Raw genomic sequence first — 8,162 nt, forward strand, 5'->3', positions numbered from 1 at the left:
ACAGATCCTCCTTAATCGCGCAGCTGAAATCTAATCGCCTTAATTGGCAGATTCGCGACCCCTATTGCTCATTATTATCAAGGCAGGAATCCGGCGAGTTTACGAGCGCACTCGACTCCAGACCGCGGAAAAAACAGCTCTTACGTACTCGCTGGACGTACGCGCAGCGATGCGCACTCGCTGGACGTACGCGCGTCCAGCGAGTGCGCATTTTATTGATGAATCATTGGCAGTGTCTCCATTCCTCAAAAGCTACTGTAACTGGATAGCCAAGAGTTCTTGATTTCCAATATCATAATTTTGTTCTGCTGGAGAAAATTTACAGGAAATGAAGGTGCAGGGGTGTAAACATTTGGATTTCCCCTGTACTGGACAAGGAAAGGTTGCTGGATACCTGGATGTACAAGAATAGGGGCGGAGCAAAAAGTCTCCTTCAGTCTTTTAAAGGTTTCACAAGCCTGGGTTAGCCACTGGGAAGGATTTGCTCTCTTCCGTGTCAGATCAGTATAGGGAGTGACCACGATGAGTAGTTTCCCAATAAAATCATGGAAACCATCATTATTGAAGTCCTGGAAGAGTGCTGGGGCTTTGCATAACCCAAATGGCATAACCAGGTACTCATATTGCCCATCCCTAGAAGTTTTTCACTCATCTCCCTGGCTCATTCTGATGAGGTTGTAGGACGACCTCAAGTCAAGTTTAGTAAAAACTTGGGCATTAACTACCAGGCCAGATAGGTCATCGATACGGGATAATGGGTACCTATTCTTAACTGTAATTTTGTTTAACCCTCTATAGTCAATACATAGTCTTAGGCTACCGTCTTTCTTCTCCACGAAAAAGAAACCAGCCCCAGCAGGGGATGCAGAAGGCCGAATAAAGCTCTTTTCTATGTTTCTTTTATATAGGTTTTCATGGCCAAATTTTCAGGGACAGTGGGATTGTAGAGATGTAAAAAGGAGATAACATGTGCAAAACTTCAAAATGAAAGACAGGTTGCAAAGAAAAGTAAGGCAAACCCCCCAAAAATTTTCAAATATATTTCTAGCAAAAAGATCAGATCTGAGCATGTAGGCCCCTTAAAGGATGTCGCTGGGTTGGTAACTGTGGATAAGGACAAAGCAGATTTACTAAACACTTTTTTTAGCTCTGTGTACACAAAGGAAAATGGCAGAGCTCGAGTCTAAATTCATAATAGCAATGTCACTACCTTAAATGAGTCACAATGGCTCAGAATTGATACGATAGAGAAACAGCTTGGAAAAATTAATGTTGACAAAGCACCAGGACCTAATGGATTACATCAATGTGTCCTCAAAGAGCTTGGTTATTTCAAAGCCATTATTTTTAACAAGGCACCGATGGATTGGCGTAAGGCCAATGTGGTTTCTATCTGCAAAAAGGGAGCAAAGTCATTACCAGTAACTACAGACTGGTAAGTGATAGTCAGCATTGCTTCAAGAAAGACAGAAGTTGTCAAACAAATTTACTCTCTTTTTATGAGGAAGTAAGTAAACAGGTAGACGGTGGAATAGCAGTTGATATAGTTTACTTGGGCTTTGCTAAAGCATTTGACATTGTACCCCACATACCGCTAATATGGAAGTTAGGGTCGATAGGGTTAGAAAATGATTCATACTCTGAATGGTCCAAGGTTATTAGTGGTGTACCCCAGGGTTCAGTATTGGGACCTTTACTGTTTAACATCTTTCTAAATGATGATATAGAGTTTAGGATTAAAAGTATATTTTCTGTGTTTGCAGATTACACCAAACTATGTAAAAGAAATAAGGTTATACAGGATGTCTAAAATCTACAAGCAGACCTGGATGTACAGTTTGATTGGGCAGCCAACTGGCAAATGACATTTAATATAGATAAATGTAATAGACCTAATAACAGCATGCAATTCAAGCTACAATATCTAAATAAAGCTAGCAAAGTACTTTCTTGTAATAAAAGAGGAAAAGACTGCAGAGATGGAGACATTATCCTGCCCCTGTACAAAGCATTGGTCAGATGACATCTGGAATTTGCAGTCCAGTTTTGGGCACCAGTTCACAAAAAGGACATTGTTGAATTGGAGAGAGTGCAGAGAAGGGCAACTGAATTAATAAAAGGAATGGAGGAGCTCAGTTATGAGGAGAGATTAGCTGAACTGAATCTATTCGCCCTTGAGAAGAGACGTTTAGGGGGGGATATGATCACCCTGTATAAATATATAAACAATCCATATAGAGAACTCTCTTCCCCATTATTCACTTTGAGACCATTACAAAGAGAAGGAGGGCACACTTTGCGTCTGGAGGAAATAAAGATTAACTTCTGGATAAGGAAGGGATTCTTCACTGTAAGGTCTGGAGTTGGCTCCCTCAACACAGGGGTTTTATATCTGGGATATGTTTATTTCTCTAGTTATTGAACTTTATGGATTTATGTCTTTTTTCAACCTAACCTACTATGTAACTATGTAACTTGATAACCACTTAAAAATTAGTTTATCCAGCATGCAATGAATAATGGATTGAAATATGTGATTAAAATGCATGGGATAACTCATTTTTTTGTAAGTTACAGGTAGTCCCCGGATGCCTGCTAGATAAGAACGCGCTTCCCTGCTCGGTAGGGGGGCGGTTTGCATGACTTGCAGAAGAAATCTTTTGCTAAACACAGCTGAGGTTGTGGGTGATCATAGGGTGGTGAGCTCTTTCTGCAGCCTCTTGTATGTTTAATGACCAAGACAAAGTCTGCAGCTGATTATTTTTGCATATCAAAGCTCAGCTTGCTCCAGAAGTTAATGAATGTTTCTACTCCATAAAGTTTTTTTTTTTTTTTGCTTGGTTTGTGAGGATTTTATACAGTAACGGACACCACGCTGCCTAATAATATGTTGAGATAAACATTTGTCCTAATTGAATTTAATAAAATAATGTACCTGTTCTGACTTACATACAAATTCAACTTAAGAACAGACTTAAGTCCCTACCTTGTATGTACCCGGAGGACTACCTGTATAGCAATGTAACTTTAGGAGGAGCAGCTTTTGAGATAGATAGATAAATAGATAGATAGATAATGTATTTGTAATTTTCATGAAAACAATAAGGGTAAATTCAGACCAGCAGTGATTTACCATGGTGTTTACAGCCCCACGGCACCTGCTGTCAAATATAATGTATATGGAAGAAGTTTTGTGCCCCCCTGTGCTGAAAATGATGCATAAATGACACTTCTGGTACTGCTTGGAAACAATGTATCTCTTTGGAGAAGTTCCTAAAAATGGCACATAGTGCCCACAATTTCAGAGCAGTTGTATGCACAGCACCTGGGCACATTACATATATGAAACTGTTTTTGCTTTTTTTTTTTTAAAGGATTAGCTTCTGCTAATTATAATATAGAAATAATATACAACACAATATAATGTATGCCTTTGTTTTCAAAAAACTTTTACATAAACCTAATCTGCCAGGACAGATTTATGAATGTAACATTTTATGTACAAGATTATTTAATGCCTAGTATTAACATCTGTCATATTATATATTCTATTAATATTATATACCAATTTAAAAAAAAATTATTATTTTATATAGGAATTTTTAAATGAAAAGGATATATTCATGTGGAGAAGCATACGTTTATTGAAATATTTCATATAGATTATGCAGTATACTTTACTGTCATGCGTGTTTAACAAGGTTTCTCCAAAGCACTCCTAAATCTTGGTATAACCCACTTTGTAAATTTCTCTGAAATGTTCACATTATTGTAGACATCCATCAAAATTACCAATTCCAGAGATACATCATGATTTACTGATGTCACAAAAAAGATACAGCACCATAACCATCTACAATATCAGTTGCACCATCACCAGTAGTATCCTATAAACAGAATTTACTGTGTATAGACAGTGCCGCAACTAATAGTGGCCCTGATTCCATCTGCCAGTATGTCCTACTCCCAAAAATACCACTTTACCAAAAGAACTTTAAAAAAGGAGCCATAACCACCATCACCTTTACCTAAAAATATCCTAAAAATATAGTAATAATTAATTTTGCTGATCTAACAAGTTAGGGTACAGTTTTACTAGTGAAATATCTTGGTCCTTTGAGAGTTTTCTCTTTGCATGACATCACAGCAACCAGATTTAATCTTTGAAATTTATAATAGTGAGGAACTATACGTTTGGTAATGGTTGCTATAGATTACAGAGCTTTTATTTAATACCTTAAGGCTATTAAATACGTGATACCCCACTATTGTATTTTAATCTCATTTTTACATTAGATTCAATCCATTTCTTTTTTTTAAAAACATTTTATTTTAATTATCATTTTTGAAAACAGAATAAAACAAGTTACAGCAAACTTGAATCATACGTAAATACACAGTTTATAATCTGTAAGGCCCAGGTCAGTACTAGTATTCCCCAGACACCAGTCCCCCAATATATACCCACAGTCTTCACCTATAGTAGCCCCTGCTCAGCCTTGGGAGACTGGTTGCATCTCCCAGCACTCGGTTGCCCTCAGGTGCGCAAGGTATGGTGTCTGGAGATAGGCAGTCGACCCAGAGCCCAATGTACAGAGTACAAAATGTCAGGAAATCCAAAAACAAGTCAAGGTCAAAAGCACAGGGGACCAGTCCACCAAAGGAAGTACAAAGGGAAAGGCACAAACAGAGTTGCGGTAACAAGCAGAGGTTGTTGCAAGCATAGTTCAACGGATTGTCAGGAACAGGCACAAGTCAGTAACAGAGAATACTCAAAAATAAATCCAACAAAGCTCAGCAGGCGATGTAACAGGCACATCCGACTGGGAGCAGAAAGGCTATAAAGCTCCAGTAGCCAATGACAGCATAGGATTAACAGGAACCACTCTACTAATCAGCTGCACACAGCTCCAATTCCCTTCATCTGTGTGGCCTCGGTGCAAAGGATGCCGAAGGGAAACCCCCAGCTACAGGGATGCTTCAACCTTCAGGGCACTGATCCTAAAACCCAAGTTCTACTGCTAGCACAGCCGCCGGTGGGAATAGGCTGCGCGCACCCTCCCTCGGTGGGGCATCGCCTGGGATCGTAAGCCCAGGGAGCGCCTCCTAACATAACCACAAGGAAAACATATAAGGGAACCTTGTATGCAGAGTCATAAAAAACATGTGTTGGAGCAGAACAGCACCTCCTGCCACAGAGAGGACTTATATATGTAACGGTACACATTTACTGTACAAATATACACAGTATATCATCAGGAACCCCTGGGTCATAAAGTACAAGGCAATAGGAATTACAAGATCCTCCATGTTCCCATTAACCATGGATCACCTGAAATTCAGGAGCATCCATTAACCTTTTATAGTCAGGGGAATCCTGGAAAAGGATCCAAGAAGACCATATTTTGGCAAATTTCTCACTGTCATGGTCATTGGCTGTTAGATCCTCCATTAGCATTATCTCATTTCCCTTACGCCCAAAGTCCCAGAGACGGTGGGGAGGTATTCTTCGACAATATAGGAATACAAGCCCCGGCTGCTGTGACCAAATATTTCACAATCGAATTAACAAAACTTTTGTGAGGCCATTCATGTAGTAGAGAGAGCATGTCTAGTGTCACCCTGACCTAAGCAGACCTGCTTAAAACCCATAAATGATCTAGTGAACGACTCTGCTGTCAGTAAGGATCACACAAAATGTTGACAAGCTCTCCAGAAATCCAATTTAAACTTTTGGGAAGAGGAACATAATTCTGTCAGTCTCAGCAATCTACCTTGAAAAAATAAAGTGCATGACTCTATCCAGACCATCGTCCCTCATATTTTTAAAGCCAGCATCCTCCTGGCCAGGAATAAAATCAGGGGTTTTAGGGACCAGGGCAAGAGGGCTCGAAGATGGGGATATCCCACGAGGGAATTATTTGGCACAGATTTTTTTTTGTAATCCCCACTGTCAGATGATTTTTAGTGAACAGGGTGATAGAATGCAGACACCAGGGATAAAGATGCAACTGTACATCACGGAACAATTGTTCTTTGGACACCCACTGCTTTGTGCTTTTATTATTGCACCAATCCAGGACGCTAACTAAATTGGGAACTTCTGTGACCCCAAATAAACTTAAATGTACAAGTATGAAATTGTTTAAAAAAGGAACTTGGGATATGATTAGGTAGGGCTTGGAGTAGAGATAACAGCCTGGGGAGTATGTTCATCTCTATTATCTGGATGCGTCCCAACCACAAAAATGACTGGGTCACCCATTTTTCTAAGTCACTGGATTTGGTGTGCAAAATCATATTGAAATTCAGGGTAAATAATCGTGTCAAATCTGACGCAATTTCAACCCCTAAATATTTGATAGCCGTGGCCCATTTAAATGGGAAATTAAAAGCAGTATGATCTGGAGATAGGTATATGATAAAGGCCACAGATATTTATTTTAAAACTTGAAAGATTCCCATATTCTTTCATTGCTTGTAAAATGTTAGAGAGTGTGACCAGGGGATTTGAAAAATGAAAGATCAGGTCATCAGCATATGCTGCTACTTTCTGTTCTGAGTTGCCCAATTTTAGGCCTGTAACATCAGGGGAGGAACGAATTATTCAGAGGAATGGATCTAAAATCAGGACAAAAATGAGTGGAGATAAAGGGCACCCCTGTCTAGTGCCGTTGGTAATAGGAAAAGACTCCAATAAAAAAACGTGGACCCGCACTGAGGCAGGGGGCTTAGAGTAGACCAAATTTATCCAGGTCAGCATATTTTCCTCTAAACCATTAAAGGCCAGGGTCTGGGACATAAATTGCCAGTCAACTCAAAAGCCTTCTCTGCATCCGTAGATAGCAGGAAGGCCGGAACATTTTGAGTCCGTGTAGCGAAGATCCAGTTCAACACTCAAGTAGTATTGTCTCTGGCTTCACGTGCAGGAATGAAACCAACATGGTCAAGGTGAACAAGTTTATGAATTAAGGGCTGTGAACGTCATGTAAGAATTTTAGTGAACAATTTAAGGTCCTGATTGAGCAGGGAGATGGGCATTTAGCTGACACAGGCAGAGGGATCCTTCCCTTCTTTGTGAATCACTACAATATGTGCTCTCAACGAGTCTGTGGGAAAGCTGCCCCCTTCTGCGAGATAGTTGTATGCCTTGAAAAAATGAGGAGTCAGTGTATCCAAAATCATTTTGTAATATGGCAAAGTAAATCTGTCCTGACCCAGAGATTCCCCGGGCTGGGTGGATTCAATCGTCCTTTGAAGATCCTATTTCCGTAATGGTGCCTATAGGAGGGCACTTTCTTCCTCAGAAAGCTGTGGCATTCCAGCGCTGACCAAATACTGATTAATTAAAGCAGTACAACCCCGACCATCCAAACCTCTAGGTCGGTCTGCATCCAAATTGTTTAACCTGAACCCAAATTGTACCCTAATTGTCCTGAACCCTGCAGCAATATCCCTGTCCAAATTAGCTTTGCAGCCACCCCTATCCACTATAAATGGGGTGTAAGTGCGTGCCCTCTGAGCCCACAATGCATTAGCTAAAATCATGCTGTTTTTTTTGCCACATTCGTAAAAAGTTTGCCGGCATTTAGCAAGCGTGGCTTCAGCCTTGCCCAAACATAGTGAGGAAAGTTTCTCTCTAGTGAAAGTGTTGCATGATCAAACGTTGCAAAAGCATTGAATGTTCAGTGGTATGGGTGAGGTTATCAGTAGCCTTCTCTACAGCTAAAATCCTAGTTCCCAGGTCACTTTTCAAATTGGTAATCTCCTGGCATACAGTTACTTCATTGTGACACATGCAGGCTGCTTTAGTAAGACCTAGGCTGGCTACTGTTTGCTTGTCTTGGGTCTCTATAAAATGGGCAGGTGATGGTGGGAGGCTTGATGAGGCTAGTGAGAATTGCTCAGTATAAGCTTCAGATTCATCAGGAGATCTATCTGATCTGTTACTCACTGTGCACCCGTGATCATTGGGAGGCCTCCTCCTGCTCGGTGCAGTCTTGGATTTCCCCAGTCTTCTGAATCTTCTGAATGGGGAAAAAAATGTGTACAAAGTCTTTGATCCCGGCGATCTCCTGCCTGAGGGGTTCCCAGAGTATGCCTACGACCCATTGTGCTAGGAGGTAGCCGTGTACCACATATAATCACGCTTGAAGCTGGTA

The sequence above is a fragment of the Pyxicephalus adspersus genome, chromosome 1 (assembly GCF_032062135.1).
Source record: "Pyxicephalus adspersus chromosome 1, UCB_Pads_2.0, whole genome shotgun sequence".
In the NCBI taxonomy this organism is placed as follows: domain Eukaryota; kingdom Metazoa; phylum Chordata; class Amphibia; order Anura; family Pyxicephalidae; genus Pyxicephalus; species Pyxicephalus adspersus.